Source organism: Petaurus breviceps, unplaced genomic scaffold (genome assembly GCF_028583685.1).
Source record: "Petaurus breviceps papuanus isolate PSGF00001 unplaced genomic scaffold, PetGlider_PUasm1.0 225, whole genome shotgun sequence".
Lineage (NCBI taxonomy): Eukaryota > Metazoa > Chordata > Mammalia > Diprotodontia > Petauridae > Petaurus > Petaurus breviceps.
Window position 1 is genome coordinate 1057190 of NW_027185889.1, and position 22475 is coordinate 1079664.

General features: G+C 38.5%; 1 pseudogene; it reads left to right on the forward strand.

The window, feature by feature from the left end:
• Positions 1-20837: 20837 nt before the first annotated feature.
• LOC138166591 (NPC intracellular cholesterol transporter 2 pseudogene) lies at positions 20838-22049 on the forward strand (annotated as a pseudogene).
• Positions 22050-22475: the final 426 nt, after the last annotated feature.

Here is a 22475-nt window from a genome sequence, read left to right on the forward strand (position 1 = left end):
GCATTGTGAATATGGCATTGCTGATACATAGGGTTACAAAGAGTCATTCATTACTGAAAGACTAAATAGCAACACCTTTCTCTTTACAATTTTAAAATTTCTTGATTCTAATTATATGCCATTTATCAGTATATATCAGTATGTAGGTACACATTATAAATGGCACATAATTAGAATCAGGAAATTTTAGAATATATATGTATGTAACTTTATACATTTAGATAAATGGCATAGAGTTTTAGATAGATTTTGAATGTATATAGGTAAATGGCATGTGTGTATCTGTATGTATACATATATGTGCATACACATGTGTGTACATGTATATATAATACATGTATGTGTGTGTGTGTGTATACACACATAATTAGAAGCTCATATTGGTCTGACCAGCCACAGTCAGACACATTGCAACTTGACTCTAACATAATGATGTCATTTTGGTTCTCTTCAAGAACAAAAGACAAACACCAAGTAACCAATTAGAATCAGGAATTTTTAGACTATGTGATGGTTTAAATCATGAAGAAAGTTACTCCATGGAATATAAATGTATGTTTGGAAAAATATATATACACAGCCATATATGATATAAATTTATATTAGTATATGCATGTACATATGTGTATGTATGTATGCATAGAACTAATTTCAGATTTTGAACAAACCTCAATCAATCCATCAATAGACTTCTATTAAATTCTTACTGTATGCCAGACAGCATGGTTGGACTAAGGATAAAACAAAAAAAGAAACAATTCCTGACCTCAGTGATTATTTACTATTGAAAAAGATAATATATGCACATGTAAGTATATACAAACATGTTTCTGTTTTAGATCAGATGGATCATTTCACTAGTGTTTAGAGATCCTAGTGAGGAAATCTTGTTACCAAATACAGGTCCAAAATTTCTCTGAAACTTACAGTCTCTAGGAGGTTGGGAATCTAAGAGCTTAGATGACTTCTCCAGGTCTCACAGTCAAGTTGTGTCAGAGGTGGGACAAAACCAGGTCATAAGTTTTTTTATCCATTGTACCATTCTTTTGCTCATGCACTAAATCTATATAAAATCAATTTAAAGTAATTGCGGGGGGTAGAGGAGGCACTAGCAGAGGGGGTGTGTGTGTGTGAGAGAGAAAGAGAGAGAGAGAGAGAGAGAGGGGGGGAGGTGGGGGGGGGGGGGAGGGAGGGAGGGGGGGGGGGGGGGGAGAAAGGGAGGGGGGGACGGAAGGAGAGAGACAGAGAGAGGGAGGGAGATCAGGAAAAATTTCTTCTATGAGATTGATTGTGTTTAAATAGAGCTTTGAAAGAATCTAAGGTTCCTAAGAGGCAGAGGTGGTGGGAGTACATTCAAGGCACGTGAGACAGCTTGGACAAGCACAAGGATATGAGATATAGAATGTTGTGTGTAAGGAATAGAAGGAAGGCCAGTTTGACTGGACTGGCAAATATTTGAAGGTTTAAGTTACCCCCAGCTTCGAAATAAATGTACCACTGTGTGGAACAAAAATGCATTTCAAGAAAACTTTAATGGAAATACAATGTAGGAGACACTACCTTCATTATGTGGGGAAATGCATAATAATTCTGGAAAGATCAGTTGAACTTTGTTGTCATGGTTGTTATTTCAGTCAAGTCCCATTCTTCATGACTCCATTTGGGCCTTTCTTGGCGAAGATACTGGAGTGGTTTGTCATTTCCTTCTCGAGATCATTTTACAGATGAGAAGCTGGGGCAAACAGAGTTAAGAGATTTGCCCAGGCTCACAGAGGTAGCAAGTATCAAAGGATGGATTTGAACTCAGGAAGATGAACTCCAGATCCTGGACTCCATCCACTGCAGCATCACCTAGCTGTCCTCTCTTGAACCAAATGTCCTCAATTGTCATCTTTAGTTCATACTGAAAAAAGTAGAGTCTCCTCTATTACATACTGACAATTTGCATAGATTTAATTCTCATTTCTATATTTCATCATTATCTTATATACTTACTCTGTAATTGCCTCCATACCCTAAAGTTCTCTGATTAAGGATCCACAGGAGAATGTAAACTCCTTCAGAGAAGGGATTGTTTCACCCTGTCTTTGTATCCCATGTACCTGTAACCCAGTAGGCTCTAAATAAATAATCACCAAATTAAATTGCTGAATTTATTTTATACCTGTGGGTTATCTTTCCACTGATACATATCTGCTTTGTCAATAGTGAAATGCAATACTGTGGGCAAAAAAGACCTTAATGTTAGGTCTCTGGTGTTGAGCTTTTCTGAACTAAACTATCCAGTTTTAGGGGCTCATCTCTAGGCTCATGCTCCAGGCCTTTCTTAAAGAGAGCTATTCACTGAATGGGCCTTACATCACTCTAAGTGAGTACATGAAAAGGCCTTAACCTAAAAGGGCAAGGGTCTCCCACTGAATCCTGTGTCATCTCCAATCATCCTGATAAATATCTGGTCACTGAAACCAGATGGCTCTGTGGAAGAAAGTGAGGCTGGTGACCTTGCACAACCCTCCCTCACTCAAATCAAAGTCAACTGCAAGTCATGTCATCATTTTCCTGATGTCATGGTCCTCTTTGAAAATGAAGGACAAACATAAGCTTGGTAGAATGTGTACTTTCCTTCTGTAAAACAACCTGAATCCCCCCTCCCCCCATTTTTGGTCCTTGTCTTCCCAGGGTCTAGCATAGTACAATTTAATGAGAGGTTTACTGAACTGAACCTACTTGAAGTAGTACTGTAGTTTCACTAGGAAAACTTTCAAGCAGTTTGAATGACTTTCATGCCATGATAATGTTGAGGTCAGGGAAGCGTAAAATGTTGAGGTCTAAGGTTTAGGGGTGTGCAAGACCCCAAAATACCAACATGCTGGGTCCTGCCAAATGAATTCGACTCGTCTTTTCTCGGTCAAAGTAAAGCAGTTTGTTTTTTTTTTTAATTAAATTTTATGTATCTTTTTAGTTTACATCATTCATTTCCACAAGATTTTGAGTTTTCTCCACATCTTTCCCTTTCCCACCACCCCAAAACAGTGATCTCATTATATACCCCCTTACTATATACCCGATATGCTCTCTCATATCCTCCCCCATTCCTTCTCCGACTTTCTGGTAGGGCAAGATGGATCTCCATATCCCAGTGCCTGTATATCTTATTTCCCAGTTGCATGCAAAAAAAAAATAATAATAATCATATGTTTTTAAAAATGTGATTTTAAAACTTTGAATTCCAGATTCTTTCTCTTCCTCTCTTGTAACCCACCCTTACTGGGAAGATAAGCAATTCAATATAGGTTGTACATGTACAGCTATGCAAAACATTTCCATAGTAGATATAGTGTAAAAGACTGACTATATTTCTCTCCATCCTATCCTGCCCCACATTTGTTCTATTCTCTACTTTGACCCTGTCCCTTTTCAAAAGTGTGAGCTTCTAGCTACCCTCCCCCACCACCTGCCCTCCCTTCCATCATCCGCCTTCTCATCCCCTTCCCCCCTACTCTCCTGTAGGGCAAAATACCCAATTTAGTGTGTATGTCATTCCCTCCCTAAGTCAAATTCAATGAAAGTAAGGTTGACCCATTCCCTTTTGCCTTCCTGTTCTTCCCCTCCATTGTAACAGTTACCCCTTGTCTCTTCTATATGAGATAATTTAACCCATTCTGTCTCTCCCCATCTCCTCTCATTATATTCCACTCTCCCTTTTCAATTTCACCTTTTAAATATCATCCCTTCCTATTCAATTGATCCTGTGGCCTCTGTCTATTTATACCTGTACACATATATACGTATACTCACATATGTATTCATATGCACATATACCCTCCTATATAGATATATATGTATGTATATATACATTTCTATTCCCTTCAACTGTTTTCATACTGAGAAAAGTTTCATAAGTTACAATTATCATTTTTCCATGTAGTAATGTAAATAGTTCAACTTTGGTAAGTTCCTTATGATTTCTTTTCCCTGTTTACCTTCTCATGCTTCTCTTGGTTCTTGTATCTAAATGTCAAATTTTCTATTCAATTCTGTTTTTTTCATCAAGAATGCTTGAAAGTCCTCTATTTCATTGAATGACCATATTTTCCCCTGAAACATGATACTCAGTTTTGCTGGGTAGGTGATTCATGGTTTGAATCCCAGCTCCTTTGATCTCCAGAATATAATATTCTAAGCCCTTTGATCCCTTAATGTAGAAGCTGCTAGATGCCGTGTTATCCAGATTGTGTTTCCACAATATTCAAATTGTTTCTTCCTAACTGTAATATTTTCTCCTTGATTTGGGAACTCTGGAACCTGGCTATAATATTCCCAGGAGTTTTCTTTTTGGGATCTTTTTCAAGAGGTGATCAGTGGATTCTTTCAACCTCTATTTTACCCTCTGTTCTAAAACATAAGGGCAATATTCCTTGAGAATTTCTTGAAGGATGATTTCTAGGTTCTTTTTTTGTAACATGGTTTTCAGGTAGTCCAATAATTTTAAAATTATCTCTCCTGGATCTATTTTCCAGGTCAGTGGTTTTCCCAATGAGATAATTTCACATTGCCTTCTATTTTTTCATTTGTTTGGATATGTTTAATAGTATCTTGATTTCTCATAAAATCATTGTAATGCGAATGTAAATTTTAAAAATCTTCCCTGCCCCTAGGCTAAAGTGCACCAGAAGCCTGGGGAGGGAGGCTTGTTTTTCAGTAGATACTTTTTGATTGGCCAGTGGGTCAAAAAGGTTGTTACATTCTCTGAGCCAGGAGAAGGCTATATAAGCACTGATGTGTAGCTTTGTTTTGGGACTCACTTTGAGAAGTGTTCTGTGATTTGATCTGAATTCTGGGAAGCCGTTGTTGAGAGTCCCCCGGCTTTGAAAAACCCAGAATGTGGAAACCCAGATGTTGACTGGGTATGGATGTAATGGTTGGACAGTTTGGAAATCTGTCTACTTGATGTTTCTGTCTTGATAATTATGCCTGCATACTTTGAGGTTCAGGGTGCTGACCTTTTCTCCTGAACAAGGTAAACGATATATGTCTGACTGATTAAAGTAAGCTTGTTAACCCATTTTGAGTTGCTTTCCTTTAACAAAGCAGATCCAAGAACCTGTGGTAGCTGCAAACCCTGAGGACGCTTGGGGTGCTTGCCGCTACAATCGTTAGCTTTCATTTTCTCCAATCTAATTCTGAAGGAATGATTCTCCTCAGTGAGCTTTTGAGACTCTTTTTCCATCTGGCAAATTTGGCTTTTTAAAGCATTCTTATCCTCGTTGGCTTTTTGGGCCTCTTTTGCCATTTGAGTTAATCTATTTTTTAACGTGTAATTTTCTTCAGTCAGGTTGCTAAATCTATTTTCATGATTTTCTTGCATTATTCTCATTTCTCTTCCCAATTTTTCCTCCACTTCTCTTACTTGATTTTCAAAATCCTTCTTGAACTTCTCCATGGCCTGTCACCATTTCATATTTTTCTTGGAGGCTTTTGGTGCAGGAGTTCTGACTTTGCTGTCTTTCTCCCACTCCATGCTTTGATCCTTTTTGTCCCCCCAAAAGAAATCTACAGTTGAATTGCTATGCTTGCTTTGCTTCCTTTGCTTGCTCATGTTGCCACTCAATTACTTGACTTTTGAGCTTTTTGTCACAGTTGAACTCTGCTTCCAGATGGGAGAACTTTGTCCCAAATTGCTGGTGTTTTCACAACTGCCAGAGCTATTAGGAGAGTGACATCTCTACAGCCCCCACAGGCTCTGGCTCACTGGTCACACACCTCAGGACCACCACCCAAGATCGTGATCCAGATCCAGGCAAGGTAAGCAAGAGCAATTACCCTCTGAATGGTTGCTTGGCCCCCCTATGATCTGTAGTCCAGGAGTTCTGAAGCAGCCATGGGGAGGTGGCTGCAAGGCTGCCACACCTCTGCCACTTCTCGTTCTGGGGGCAGAGGCTGGACCATGCCTTCATCCCCCCTAGTTCCAACAGAGTTCTACACTGACTTTTTACTTTGTCTTTGGCATTTATTTGTTGATATTTCTGGAAACTGCCACAGCTGCTGGTGATCCACTCTCTGGCTGGGCTTGGCTCCCAATGCCCTGGGATGGACCCTTCCTGCTGTCCTGCTGAGCTGCCTTCAGTGGAAGATTTGTTTCTCTCTGTCACTTTGTGGGTTATGTAGCTTTAAAAATTTTTTAGAGTCATATTTTATAGGTATTTGAGGTGGTCATGGGGGGAGTTCATGGAGTTTTCCTGCTTCTATGCCGCCATCTTGGCTCCACCCCAAGCAAAGCAACTTATTACAGGTTTGCCATAATGGGTAGACTCTTAAGGAGCCTTGGTATCTGTGATGCTTGTATTGGACAAGCAGACCAGAATAATCTGACACAGTGTTTCTGCACTAGATAATTCTCAGTTTCTTCATGGAGGCAAGATGGGTCTTATACACAGAAAGATTGTGGGAGGGTTCTGGGGTGGTCTAGAGGAGTTTGGGGAGGGTCTTCAGGAAGAGTCAAATGAGGTCAGATTCCAGTAATGAGAGATTAAGCGTGGAAAATAGCTGGAGGCTACCTGGAGATGACAGACAATGGACAGCTAGGCTAGTTTAAGGGTAACAGATTTGGACATAAATATTTTGGGAGAATCAAGAGTAGGGGGTAGCTGGACAATGGAGGGTTGGCTAGTAACAGAGATTTGGGCTGAGCTATAATGAAAGGCTTATGGCCTCAGGCAAATGCCTCATGTGGGAAGATTCAAGGAGAGCTCAAAGGGGTTCCCAGAGCCTGTACCTTATCAATAAGGCACAGAGTAGGGTTTTGGTGGAAGATCTTAAAAATAAGAGAATTATGTTCCATATTTAATTTTCTGGTTTGCATTTACTGAGTTTAATTTTTGTTATGATATTTACATATACCCTAACTATAATAACCAGGGTAATCTTGAAACTGGGAGACAAAATCCAGTCTGGGATTCAGTGCCCTGGCAGGAGGCCTAAGGTTTCTGAAAGAAGAGTGTGTAGGGAAGACAGAGGCCTGGGTAAAAGGAACAAGGACACATAAGTGTCAGCAGTGATTTAGGTGGACAGCTGCACCTGGACGGCTCCAGAGGAAAAAGTGAAGCTGGTGACTTTACACAGCCCTTCCTCAGTTAAGTCCAATTCACTTGCAAGTCATAGCTTCACCTTCCTGATGTCATGGTCCTCTTTGAAAAAAAGACAACTGACAACAAGCAAAACAACAACAATAATGTTTTTTATGTATGATAGAGTTCTAATTACCTTTTTACTCTGTATAATACACTACTGTTTTCAAATCACTTTCATCAAATACAATATGCCCTTTGAATCTCACAACTATGTTGTGAGGTAGGTAGGGCATATCTTATTATCCCCTTTTTAGAGATGAGGAAATAAAGATTGAGAAATGATCACTTGAAGTCAATAAATTTACAAGCGGAAGAATTAGAGAATGCATCCAGTTTATTCTTTCATTCAGTAAACATTTAGAAAGCTCCTACTATATGCAGAATGTTGTGCTAGTCCCTAGAGGTGATGCTAATTTCAGATAAGACACAGAATGTGTTCTCATGGAGTTTCATCATATAGGCTTGTTATGTGTATTTTTGTCTTATAGGTATATAAAATTCAGATACATATAATAAAACTATATAATGTCATGTGATGAGTACTAGGGCTTTTTTTTTTTTTTTGCTTTTTGGAGGGCAATTGGGGTTAAGTGACTAGCCCAAAGTCACACGGCTAGTAAGTGTGTCAAGTGTCTGAGGTCAGATTTGAACTCAGGTCCTCCTGACTCCAGGGCCAGTGCTCTATTCTCTGCACCACCTAGATGCCCCAGGATGTTTTAAAATAAAGCACTTTGTGAAATTTGAGAAGAAATTTGAAGAAAGCCTCAAGGAGGAAGTGATATTTTAGTTTGGCATTAAAAGATGTGTACAAATTTAATGACAGGCATAGAAAACAATGGTATGTGGATGGAAGAGCCTACTGTATGCTATTGGACTGATGGGGAAGGAGGAAGATAATCCATTTTGGCTGGAGTTCGGGGTGCACTAAAGGGAGTGATAAAAAAAAGTAAGTAGAGGCTCCTGAATTCCAGACAAAGAAGACTGAATTGTACTCAGTAGGAATTAGGTATTTATCCAAACTGTCTTTCCAGGCTTTACTGGATGTTACTTACCTTTCTATGCTCTTACAATCTAACCATAGTAGGGTCATAATAAATACTTATGGTTTTATTAATCATAAAGACTTCTAAGAATGATCTAAAGTGATCTAAACTTAAATGAAAAAAATTTTTTCTTGGTAATGCATTAGAAATAGCAATGAATTTGGAATTAGAGAACTTAAGTTCAAATCACACCATCTCTGTGACATTTGGATCAAATCTCTTCATGTTTTTGGCCTTGGGGGTCCTCATCTGTAAAGCAAAGGCAGGGGTGACCTAGGTGATCTGCAAGGTCCCTACAATCTCTTAATCCTAGGGTCCTGTTCTTCTGAATTCCAAGGCTGGTATTCTTTCTGCCATATCCTGTGGCATAAAGCCACAGGTGTGCTGGAGCCAGCTTAGACCAACTTGTAAGATTTTGCTGTTAAATGTTCAGAATGAGAATTTACACCTCAGATATCAGCAGATACTACAATTTAGGGATTGATTAATTGATTTTTCATTATCTAGACTTAAAGTTGTAGAGAAAATGTAAATAATGCAGACTAAATTTAAAATTGTTTTGTGTATGTAATTTCCCATACAGAGCCAATTAGTAAACATTTACTAAGACATACCTGCACAGAACATGCTGTCTAGATATGAAGTATTACTGTATGAATATGAATATTACTTGATTTCAAGTAATACTTGAAATTTCAAGTTTTCAAGAATCCACTCACAAAGATCAATGGCCTAACTTTTATAGCAAAGTCATAGTGACCTAAAATGTATATAAGCTTCAATCAAAACATGTTAACATAATTGCATTATTTTAAAAGTATATGAGACATCTAGATGGTGGTCAGTGGTCTTATGGTCAGGAGATCCTTAATTCACATTTGACCTCACACACTTACTAGCTGTGTGACCCTGGGCAAGTCACTTAATCCCAAGTGCCATATATCTATATACATAATATATAGATATAGATAGATAGATGTACAGATATGGAAATATAGATATATACACACATATACACATAATTTTAAAAGTATATTGGGAATGAAAGTTGCATGAATTTAGGAATGGATTTTTTTTTTTAAGTCCAGACCTAGATTCCATAGTTGTAAAGAACTTCTGGTGAGGATGTCCTCTCTATTATAGAAGATCAGCACCGGTTTCACAATTTAATTTTCTTAGAGGGTTTCCTGGGGGCATAGGGAAATTAAGTAATTCCTTCAGGGTTGTACAGCCAGAATGTATCAGAGACAGGACGGCAACTCAGATCTCCCTGACCCTTAGCCCTATCTAACACTACCCCATACTGCCTGGATGTTAAAAATAAGCATTTGGAATATTCTTGTGTTTGTTTCAAAAGAACTCAAATGTGAAGATGGAAAACCTCAGTGACAAATGACTCACCCTTGGTTTAGGTTCTTACCCTTATTTGTCTCTCAGGGGACCAGTCTTTTTTTCTTCTTCTGTTTTCTATCATACAAAACTGAGTATCAAATCTTTTATAGCAAGAAAAGTCGAGATTTGATGATAAAGTATCTGTTGTTTTTTAAAAAAAACTACACTTTATTTCACATCAGATCACTTTTGCTTTTACAATTTTGGCATATGATTCTAAAAATGATCTTGAAATAGACACATCCCTGAACACGATGCCTGATTTCCTATTCAAAGCACCAGAATGCAATGATCATAACACCTGTGAATTTGTTTTTTGTCTTCCTGATCTGTAATTTTGCACTTGCTCTGCACCCCACTCCTCAGTCACACCTTTACCTTCCCTTTCCTGTTGGATGGTTTCATGGGTTCACACCATCTTCTTTTTCTTCTTTCTCCAAGGTACAGCACATCTAATTTTCCTCCTTGAGAAACCAAAAACATCTTTAAGTGAACATATCAAATGCCTTTTAAACTGCATGAAGTGTCAGTACTTTCTACACAACTTTGATATGAGATGAGAATTTTAACTGTTAATTGGATTAAAAGGTTAATTGCCTAACCTTGGCTCCTTCCTTGACAAAATGATTCTTATGACCTGTTGTTCATCTTCCTGCCAGGAAGCCTGGACTTTTTAGAAACACTCAAATGACTCAATCTTATCTCCAAGGTTAACTGAATTTATGTAATAGCTCCCAAAGTTTAGCATCTTGGCAGCTTTATTCTCTTTGCCCAGTGGCTGTTGGAAAATCAACCTCGTTTACCTTCCTTGTTGGAAAAACTGATCTCTACACTCTATTCCTATTATGTTGTTTGTGGAAAGTTTTTTTTTTCCTTTTAGTCAAAGATCTATTTGAATAAACCCTGTTGCGTTGCTTCTTTGAAGATGATTGGGGATATTCTAGGCATGGGCAAGCACAACTGAAAAAATGACCCACCTGGGAACATTCTGGAGATTTTTTACAGTGCTTAACTTTCCTATTGAATCCTTAAGATGATAAAATACCTCTTCAGGGGTGCTATCGACATACTTCAACTGCATGATCTTCCCTGGTAAAAAGCCTTGATGAGTCCCAGTGTAATTCTCTAAAAATGTTGTTGAAATATTGCAGTTGTTCTCAGCCTATCATTAACATTTAAACATCTATTCAGAAATGGGAATTGGAATGTGGGCTGTTCTACATATTAGATTTCCCCAAAGTGTGTTTCATTTAAATTGTAACAATTTGCTTACATGAGAAAAGTAAAACTCATATTGATTTCATTTGTCTAGGCTCCTCAGTTTTATCTCAAGTGATCACATTTTCATAACTTCAGCATAATATCATTTTAAATGGAAGTTGTATTGGGATATTAGAATATTAAAGATCTGGAAGAAAAGTGAAAGGCATTTGGTTCTGTCCTCATTCCCTTAGCTGTTAGTGCCTTCCTCTCAGGCTTCCTTCCTTTTATTTTGTATATTTCTTCTACATACCAAGGTGTTTGTATGTTGTCTCCATTTTTAGAATGTGGGATCCTTGAGGTCCTTTCCTACAACTTAGCATAGATTCTGGCATATAGTACAGGGAAAGAGAAGGGAACAAGACCTTATTAAGTCCCTACTATGTGCCATATATCATGCAAGGTAGGAGACATCTTCAGAGGTCCTGATCTATATCTTGCCATTGGATCCAGATGATTCTGTAAGAGAAAGTGAGGCTGGTGACTTTGCATAGCTGTCCCTCACTTAATTCCAATTCACTTGCAAACCATGGCATCACCTCCCTGTTGTCATAGTCCTCTTCAAGAACAAAAGACTGGGACAGCTAGGTGGTTCAGTGAATAGAGCACAAGCCCTAAATTCAGAGGACCTGAGTTCAAATTTGACTGCAGACACTTGACACACATACTAGCTGTGTGACCTTGGTCAAGTCACTTAGTCCCCAATTGCCTTGCCTTCTCTCCTCCAAAAAAAGGGGGAGGGGAGGAAGAACATGCAACAATAACCTTGCTAAGTGCTTTATATACATTATCTCATTTGATCCTCACAACAATCTTGGAAGATAGACACAAGTATTGTCTGTATTTTGCAGTTGAGAAAACTGAGGCCAACAGAGGATAAGTAACTTGCCCAGGGTAACACACTTGCCTTAGGTCAGATTTGAACTTAGGTCTTCCTGACTCCAGGCCTAGAACACTAACTACTTGTAATAGTAATGTAATTTGAAGACCCCTTTGTATTGGAAAGCTCACAGGTACTTAGCACCTAGTTTCAAATTAAGCCTCTGTAAAGAAACAGGAAGTATGAGCTCTTGTTGCTGAACAGGAAGGGGCTGAACAGGGAGGAGCTACACCATGTATAAGGAAAAGCACAAGCTGGACAGTAAGAATTTCCTGGGGTAAGCATCATGGAGGCAGGGCAACTCCTGCTGGACTGAAGACTGAACTGACAATTGAGAAGAATTGAGAAGAAGACTCTTGTGGTGGCAGATACAAGAAGGGAGAAAACTTGTGGTATCTTGACACTCTGTCTGCTCTATGTTTATGGTTGTTTGTATAGAAGCCCTAGGACCTTACCGGAAGTCCTAAAAGAGTATTTTCTGGTTGTATATTTATAGAAGTCCTGGAGGAAGGTTTTGGAGGTCCTGGGACTTTACTGATGATTTGTGCTGACCTCTTGGACCTTATTTGTGGGTCTGTGTTGATTTCTATGTCGATAGTTTGTGTTAAATTCTCAGACATTGTTGGTGGGTCTGAGTTGATTTCACAGGCAGATAGTGAATTGATGATGGTGCTAGCAATGTGTATGGATATTATTGTGGCTCTGTCAAGCTTTGTCTTCCCAGAAACAGGAAGTGTGAAGGACTTGAGGTGGACTGGACACTGTGAACTTCAATATGGAATGGGAACTGGACTAAAAACTGGACAAGGAGCTAGACAAGGAACTGGGAGCTGCCTGCCTTTGAACTCAGGTTACAGTTGGAGCTGGGACCATGGAAGAGGAACCATGGAAGCTGAGAGCCAGCCTCAAGTCAAGCTGAAAGAAGACTTTTCTTGAATACTGTGTACTGACTGAGAAGATTATGATCTCAAACTAGGGGTGGATAATTTTAACTTTTGTACTTTGTGAATCAAGGATTTTGTGATTGACTGAATGTATTTTGTTTAAAACTATGTGACCACTTTGGTGAAAACTGTGGCCATTTTTGTGATAAATTGTTGAGTTGTGACATGGTGAATGCTGTATTTGATTTTCTGTAATGAGCTGTAACATTGTGAATGCTGTATTTTGATTTTCTACGAATGTTTTGCTCTGATTTGTTATTGAATAGAGAGCTCACTATACTATGTAATCAGAACCTTGAAAGCTGTTCACAGCAGCAGTCCTATGGAAAGGTGCTCATGTATGGCTTTACACAACTGCTTACACAGGTGTAAAAGGCACATACATTGATATGAAAATTTGGTTGGTCCTTTGTTGTATTCTTAAACTATATTTTTTAGTGTTTATTAAATGCTTGTTAAATTAAATGTGTTATTTCTGTTCTTGTGTGATCATTAGTATCTGAAAAAAATGGTAGGAAAAATGTTTTCAGTTAGAAGTTGGAATGGGGAGTATATTGAAGTTGATATACTATACATTGTAATATACTTTTTATGAATAAGAAAGATATTCCCTTGACTATAATTTTTTTAAGTGAATTTCAGTCTGAAGGAACTTTGGAGATGGTTTGATCCAACCAACAATATCTCAACCAGAATCCCCTAATCCCCTCTGCATCATTCCTGACAATAGGTTGGTCATTCAGCCTTTGCCTCCAGACCTCATGGGAAATGAAGGGAATCATGCTATCTTTGAGGCTATCCATTAGACTTTTGAACTTTTCTAATTGTTGGAGCAATTTCCATATAAGAAGATGAAATCTGCTCCTCTACAATGTTTACCCATTGTTCATAGTTCAATTATTCTAGAATTTATCAAGTACCTATTATGTGCTAGGCATCCAGTGTGAGATATTGCTGATACACTAGTCTCTGCCCTTAAGGAACTTAAATTCTGATCTCTAAGACCAAAAGAAACAAGATTAAGCTATTTTCAATTTTTTTAACTTTCCTGGTGAGGGAAAGGTAGGACAATTGGGGTTAAGTGACTTGCCCAAAGTCACAGGGCTAGTTTTTTGTTAAGTGTCTGGGGCTGGATTTGAACTTAGGTCCTCCTGACTCCAGGGCCAGTGCTCTATTTACTGTGACACCTAGCCACCCTATGGATTAAGCTATTTTTTTATGTGACAGCTCATAAAAAATTTAATCACAAGAATCTCAATACCACTCTTCTCCAGTCTAAACTTCTCCAATTATTTCAATAAAACCATTTTTGTATGTCTTCTTTTCTAGTCCTTTCACATCCTGGACCTACTCAACTTTGCCAAGGACCTTCCTAAGATTTCATAGCAACTATCACTAAAAATAATACTTTAGTTGAGGTCTGACTAGGACTGAGTACCCAGGGACTATCACTTCCCTAATTTTGGAAATTGCATTTTTCTTAGTGTAGCCTTTCTCCACTGTAGAACCTTGGGCTACCAATTCCAGTTTCTTGCCACCATGGTGTCCTTCTCTTAGGGTGTGCTTTCCTCCTTCAGCATTTCAAATGAACGTCACTTCTTAACCCATCCCCCTCTAAAGATTAGAGGATCAGGGTTTTGCTTTGGAGTTTCTAGCCAGACTCTTTGAAGGATGATCTTGCCCCTGTCCTATCATGACTATACCTTGCCAAGGACAGTCAGCATGACTATTTCAACATCTTTCTCCTGGAAGCCTTCTCAGAAGTAATGTCCTGGGTTTGAATTGAGGGGTGGGGTAGAGAAGAGGAGATCTGCTTATGGAGTGTCATGCTCCAAGATTATCAGATTTCTTGTCAGCTCTGCCCTTTCCAATTGAATTTAGCCCCATCTACTCCCAGATCTTTTCTCATTTATTGTTGTCTAGCAATAATCTTCACATTTTTCTTTTGTGTGATTGCTTTTTTTTAAACCAAAGTATGCAACTCTGTATTTTAAATGATTATGTGATTAGAATTATGTTCTATCTTACTAGATTTGCATTCTTATTCTAGTCTGTAGAGAATTTCTTGGATCCTGTTATCTGATGGGGTGAACTATCCATTTCAGCTTTAATTCTACCCTAAGGGTGGTGGAGTGGAAAAGAGGTAATGCCTTGGAATCTGGAGAATGGAGTTCAAGTACCCCTTCACAGAATCACCACCTATATGATCTTAGACAAAGCTGTTTAAACTCCTATGTTATATTTCATCATCTGTGAAATGGGAATAATAAGCCTTGTACTACTTATCTCACAAGGTTGTTACAAGGGAAGTGGTTTGTAAACCTTAAAGTGCTGTGTAAGTTATTTTTATTTCTCCATTACTTATTCCCCCTTGTTCCCCTTCAAACGAAGACCATTTTCAGTTTTTCAACATTTCTTTGAAGATAATTAGGGAAAGAGAAAGAGGAGTACAAAGGGAAGCAGAGAAGAAGGGTAAAAGTGTGGTGGCAGGACCTGAAGAAGATTCATAAGCTCATAGACTTAAAACTGGAACAGTCTTTAGAGGCCATAGAGTACAACCCCCTCAGTTTTCAGATGAATGAACTGATGACCAGAGATGTTGTGACTTGCTCAGGATCACATAACTAGTAAGTATCTGAGACAGGAGTTGAACTCAGGTTTTCCTAACTCCAAGCCCATCACTCTATTTACAATATCACCTAGATACCTAACTCCTATTTCAATACCTCCATTTTTAAAATTTTATTTTTTTTTTTTAATTTTTTAAAGCAATCGGGGTTAACTAACTTGCTCAAGGTTACACGGCCAGTTATTTCTGGGTGTGGTGCTAAGTATTTGAGCCCAGATTTGATCCCCAGGTCATCCTGACACTGGAGCCAGGGCTCCTACTCACTGAGCCACCTGGCCACCCCTAAGCAATTGGGGTTAAGTAACTTGCTCAAGGTTACACAGCCAGGTGTTTCTGGGTGTTATATTAATTATATCCTTTGTCCTTTGTCATGTCTCTATCTCTATCATCTATATCTATATCTTTATCTACATTTTTATATATCTAGCATCTTCCCCATTTAAATATGATCTCCCCATGAGTGTAAAGGCAGTTTTTATCTTTCTCTAGTACTTAGTATCCTTAATACTTAGCACATTGCTTGGTATACGGTAGGTGCCTAATAAGTACATGAGAGGAGAACAAGTATTTTAACATTTGTTTATTTGGGGGTCTTTATTTAATCTGACTTCATTTATTCATTTAATTAATTAATTAGTTCATTTATCTTTTCATTCATTTATTTGTTTGTTTATATTTCTAAGTGCCCTCAGATTGATCTATGGTCTTAGATGCCCCAACAGTTTAAAATGGTGTAAGTTCTCAATGACTTTGACCATTTTCTCTCTCTCTCTTTTTTTAAGTTGCCCTGCTCTCTACCTCAGACACTTAACACTTACTAGCTGTGTGACCTTGGGAAAGTCACTTAATCCCAATCGCCCTGCCTTCTCCCCTCCAAAAGAAAAAATGGACAAAGAAAAAAAATTGTCCTGTTCTCCAAGGCTGAGAAAAGAAAAAATAAAGGTAGAGGAAGAAGTGTTAGGATTGATTACTGGTTGCACTCTGCCCATTTCCTCTTTGGAATCCTTAACTACTGTGACCCAATTATATTCAAAAGTGATCGAAAGAATGTCATGGATCCCAACAGAATTAAATTTGTGGAGATTAGAAATTGATTTGCTATCAAGTGCTTTTTATAGCATATATCTTTCCAATCAAATAGCCAAGAAGAAAGTGCTGATGAATGGTTATTGACCCTTTTCTGTAATGAAGGCCCAGGTGGTACCTGAAATATAATGCTCACTTTTTGAGTTATGTGCTCTAACCAATATCAAGTTTCTTAAGGAAAACAGAAGTTCTCCACAGTTTTCAAATAGTGTACAACCTCTTATGTTTACCACACTTAGGGCTTAGCAGTGATTATTTCAATGGTCTGGGTTGAGGGGTGGTGGCTGGTATGGAATAACCTAATTAAAATCTCAACTAATTCTACACCAATCAGGAAAATTCAGCCTTTCCCTCCTTTCCTTCTTAAAGCATATATCTGATTATTTCACCCCTCTACACAATTAACTTCAATGCGTCTTGTATTTTCTCCAAGTTCTTCACACTAGATCCTTCCTATCTTCTGATCTTCTTACATTCTAGGTCTTTTCACAAACCCTATAAATTTAGCCATTTTGGCCTACTTGCAATTGTTTTTACATGACATTCTATCTCCCAGTCATATGCCTTTGTGATGACTTTTTCCCCATTCCTGGGATTCTCCTCTTCCCAAACTTCAACACATAGCATTCCATGTTTCCTTTAAGGCTCAGTTCAAGTGCTACCTCCAACAGATTTTTCCTAGTTCCCCCAGCTGCTAATACCCTTCTCTTTATGGTCACCTTTAATATGTTTTATGTTTTTCTAATATGTCTTAATTTATACATATTTTCTCCCTGCTAGAATATAAGCTCCTTGAGGGCAGGGACTGGTTTTATTCTTTCTTTGTATCACCAGCACTTAGCATTGTGCCTGGGATATGTTTTTTCTCAGTCCTTCAGTTGTGTCTGATTTTTCCTGACCCCATGAATCAAAGCACACCAGAACCTTCTATCCTCCATTATTTTTTGAAGTCTGTTCAAGTTCACATTTGCTGTTTTCATGATACCATCTATACATCTCTTCATCTTCATCTTCCCTTTTCTTTTTGCCTTTGATCTTTCCCAACATCAGCATCTTTTCCAATGAGGCTCATCTTCTCATTATGTGGACAAAGTATTTAAACTTCAGCTTCAATATTTGACCTTTGTCTGGAATAAAGTAAGCACTTAATAAATGCCCACATTTAATTTATTTCTTTATTTTTATTTTTTAGATTTTTCTTTTTTTTTTTTTGGAGGGGGGAAGGTAGGGCAATTGGGGTTAAATGACTTGCCTGAGGTTACGTGGCTAGTTTTGTGTTAAGTGTCTGAGGTCATATTTGAACTCAGGTCCTCCTGACTCCAAGGTGGTGCTCTATTTACTGTGCCACCTAGCCGTCCCCCATGTTTAATTTAAATGGACTCCAATCATGTGCATATGGAATAATAAGGTTAGTCACAAAACCATGGCTTTACTATATTACATCAATATTATTCACCAAATACATTAGAATAATTTCCATAATTGTTATTCTCTCATATATACAAGCAATCCTTACTAGTCTATGTTTGTGTCTCCAATTAAGACACAATTTAGGTACTTGAGTTTCACCTCTCCCAACAGACCCTAACAAGTATGTCTGATACAATAGTGAGCAAACACTTTCCCACTAAAGGCTCCCTGTTGGGTTAACAGCAATCCCTGTGAGACTCAGAATTAGGAGTTTGCCTTTTTCTCTTCCCCAAATATAACAACTGGAAATCTTGACTTACATGCCAATTGCTATAATATCTACATGATCATGTCTGGCCAGCTGCTTTGTTCTGGACAAACATTTATCCTCTCTTGCCTTATATTTGACCTTCTGAGATGTCAGATTACAGTGGCAATTCCTATCACAGGGTCCTCACAAAAAAATACCAGCAGGGACAAAAGGCAGGTCTATACATGTGAATGCCTTCTTATCTTCTTTTGCTTCTTCCAGTCTCTTAAAAACAACCATGCCTCAGTCTTACATTCTTCACTCCTCCCTCACTCCTCACTCCTATCCCTTCATCTCTCAGTTTTTGCCCCTTGAGTTTCATGAGCAGGACCAACCTCAAATTTAGGACTTAATTCTTACCCCAATCCAACCCATAAAGGAGAGGAGAGTGAAGATAGGGCTATGCAAATATTATAAGGGACCTCCATGTCTACCATTCTGGCCAGGAAAACAATTTCTCATTAAGATAGAAAAATGAAGCTCTCTTGTCAATAAAAACTGGTTGAAATCTGGATAACCTCATGGAATTAAGATTAATGGTCCAATTAAATAGTATTTGTAGGTAGTTGTGATAATGATAGATTAAGGGCAATCCTAGATTCAAAGTGTAACTACTTATAAGGATTAAATTTTATTTTCTCAATTAAAAGAGGTGAGTAATGTGACATAGTTTGTTTTAATTAAACTAAATAAAAGTTAAAAAAACATTCATAACTAGAAACACTCATATGGGTATACATACAAAATCATACTCTTGAAAATCAGTGAGTGATTGCTTTTGTTTTCATAGAGAATTTTTTTTTGCATTCCTTAAGCATCTGGAGAAGTTAGAATTAAACATTATTAAAGGCAACTTGGGATTATCTTTAACTAATTCAGTGTCTTGGAAGAACCATCCCTGATTCTGCCATAACAAATCTAAAAGAATCTTAAATTGGGAGAATTAATCTCCTTACCCCATAATTACCCCAAAGTCTTTTCTTATGGACTAGACCCATCTTTTAGAATTGTTCATATTATACTCTTTGCTATAAAGTGAGATTGAATAGAAGGTAAGCAGAAACTTTTTCCCCACTCAAAGATGTATCTACTCTTTTCAAATGAGCATGTTGGTATTTTCAAGTCTTAAAAAAAATAGTCATAGATCCTTCTTCCCTTTATCTGTTTTTCATTTTTTTTTGTTCAAGCTACTAAAGATTTTTTTTGACCTGTTGACTACCTTTTTCTTGAGTATGCATGAATCTCCCCTTCTCATGTCAATGTAGCTTGTTCCATTTCTTTAAAAAAATGTTATTAATGTCTTATTTTTATACCACAATGATTTCCTGATTCATTCTACATGGCCCAGCCTCCCAATATTGAACCCTCCCTTATTTAAAAAAAAACCAAACTAATAAAAATAAATAACAAGGGGGAAGGGGAAAAGGAAAGGAATAAAGGAAAGAAGCATTTATAGGGTGCATACTATAGCCAGGCATTATGCTAAGTGCTTTTTACAAATATTTTCTCATTTGTTCCTCACAACAGCCCTGTGAGGTAGATGCTGAATGGGAAAAGTGAAACTTTGAAGCCCATAAGTTTTCTTGTGGGAGCAAGCTGAAGTTTCAGCTTCCCCCCTCCCCCTTCTTTACTACTGCCACATCAGCATGAGAGCCCTTCAGGGCTCTTTGGCCCTCCACCCTTGTTTGCCAAGCTAGCCTTATCAGCATTAGGCCCCCTTCAAGAGATTTCCACTTCCACCCTTGGCTTGTGACTCTTTTCTCCTCCTCTGCTTTGCCAAAAGGACATGAACAATACCCAGTTTCCTTTCCTGCCTTCCAGCCAATAGGGGTAGTGGTGGGCTTCTTTGTTATCTATCATTTGTCAAGATTTGGCGCTCAGATTGTAAACCCACCTCCCAGCCAATGGGAGAAGGGACAGCAGGAGGGAGGGATCTTGACTGAATTAGGGTAAAAATATAGAAGTCTTTTGTAACACACCTCATTCTGCTGGTTCATACTGGTGGAAGGGATGCCCTTTTCTCTGGAGAACTGAATAAACTTCCTATTCTTTCCTCAAGATATCTCTGACTTTTAATTTTCCTGGGTAAGGGATTTTTGGGGTCCCCATACCCCATACAATGCTATTATCCTTATTTTACTGAATTTATTTTACTTAATTAAGGTAACTGAGGCAAACAATAGGTGACTTCCCCAGCATCAAATAGCTACTAAGTCTTCTATGAGGCTGGATTTGAATTCAGGGCTTCCTGACTTCAGACCCAGTGCTCCCTCCATACTACCGCCAAAAAAAAAAAATTCCAAAAGGGTACAGTAGTATTTTGCACAGTATATATTGCATTCTCCATTCATGGTTACCTATCTTGCTGCTCGGCCTCTCACTAGTGACATTACTGACTTGAGGCATTAGCTTATCCTCTCTGGATTTTAAGAGAAACAGGGAAGTACAGAGGTAGGGACATTGCCTCTGGAATCAGAGGACTCCCAACTCTGTTCAGCTCCCAATTATGATGCTAATTATAATTTATGTGGCCTTGGGTAATTTAACCTTCTTGGGCCAAGTATCTTCATCTGTAAAATTCTTCATTTCACCACAACCTCCTTGGGTGCATCTAAGAGAAATGGGTAGAGGATGAAATAAGTGAGATTTAATGTGATATATGGACATCTTTCTTAAAAATTAGAGTAATAAAAAATGGAATTGGTTGCACCTATAGTTAAGGAGATCCCTTCTTCCTTTAAAACTTAACATCAGACTCACTCTCTCTTCCTCCAGTCAGCGATGGCCTTCTCCTCCTCTGCCTCGGTGCTGCTGCTCCTGACCCTCGGGGTCGTCGCCCTGGCCCAGCCGGTTCACTTTTTGGACTGTGGATCTGCAATTGGAAACGTTCAGGTTGTGGAAGTGATCCTCTGCTCTGTTCAGCCCTGCAAATTGCATAAAGGAGAATCCTACAGTCTCAATGTCACCTTCATCAGTGATGTTTGGTCTCAGAATACCACAGCTTCAGTTCATGGCATTATATTTGAGGTTGAAGTACCTTTCCCTATCCCTCAGCCTGATGGGTGTAAGTGCGGCATTAACTGTCCCATTGAAAAAGGCAAGACCTATAACTACTTGAACAAACTGCCAGTGAAGAAGGAATACCCCAGTATGAAGTTGGTGGTGGAGTGGAAGCTTTTGGATGACAAGTCAGATCTTCTGTTTTGCTGGAAGATCCCAATAGAAATTGTGTAAGCTGATGAGCTACACTTCATCAATGTTTGTCTCAGGATGAGGGGGGCTGAGGGTGGGGAGTTGGGTTATTGGGAAAGGTTGAAACCTGAAACAAGCTCAGTGCCATAAGAAGAAGGGGATTTCCAGTGTGCTGCTCTATACATCCAGACCCCCACAAGATCAAGAACTGTGCAGTTACACCATGTGAGCCCAGAGAGTGCAAGTGTGGATTGTTGTCAGCATTTCCTGCGGCTGACATGGGGAAGGGCCCAAGAGGAGGCTAACCTCAGGGATGGGTGTTTTAGGATATCTAGGAAGTTGGCTTTGGGTCATGGGACTCAGCTCCAGACTGTGGTGATGCAGGGTGGGCTATTAAATCTAAGCTTTTCAACCTAAGTGCCTCATTGTGAGTCTAACATTCCTATCTAACATCTTGTGTGACCATTCCCTGACCCCAGTTCCTACATCTGTCAGTACTTGAGTGTTATCAGCCTCCTACCAAAATGCTTAGTTGCCAGGAGCTCTGGATGGATGGGTGGCTATTGGTCTTAGTTTGTGTCAGATGTTTCTGCTTTAATTCTGTCTTGTGTGGCTTTTACTGAACAAACATGATTTTTTTGCACTAGTTTGTGGTGAATACACAGTAGCACATATCAGCTGAATCTGTCTTTTTTAAACCTCATTAACTTGCAAATTCTTAATGTACCTGGAAATTCCTTTGAATAAAGTCTTTATGAATCTTGAAAAAAAAACTTAACATCAATGATTAGCTTCTACATGAAACCTTCATGTTCCCTCCAAATGCTATTATCTTCCCTCCATAATTTCCTTGTATTTTATTACTTTGTATTTATTTCAAATTTTTTGTGTATAATTATTCTATTTATGTATATGTTCATGTTTTCTTGCCAAATGTAATACTAGCTCCTTTAAAAACTTTATTTCCCAGAACCTAGCACAATGCTATCACGTAAGGCACAATTGACAAATGCTTGTCAATTGATGAATGGATTCCCCCAACTTCCAGACACTTGAAGTTTCCCGGTAGGGATGGATTGACTTGTTTTAAGGATATATGAGGGGGGAGAGAGGAAGAGAGAAAGGGAGAAAGAATGAAATAAACATTAAGTACCTTAGTATGTATCAGGCACTGTGCTGCGCACAGAAACTAACGACAT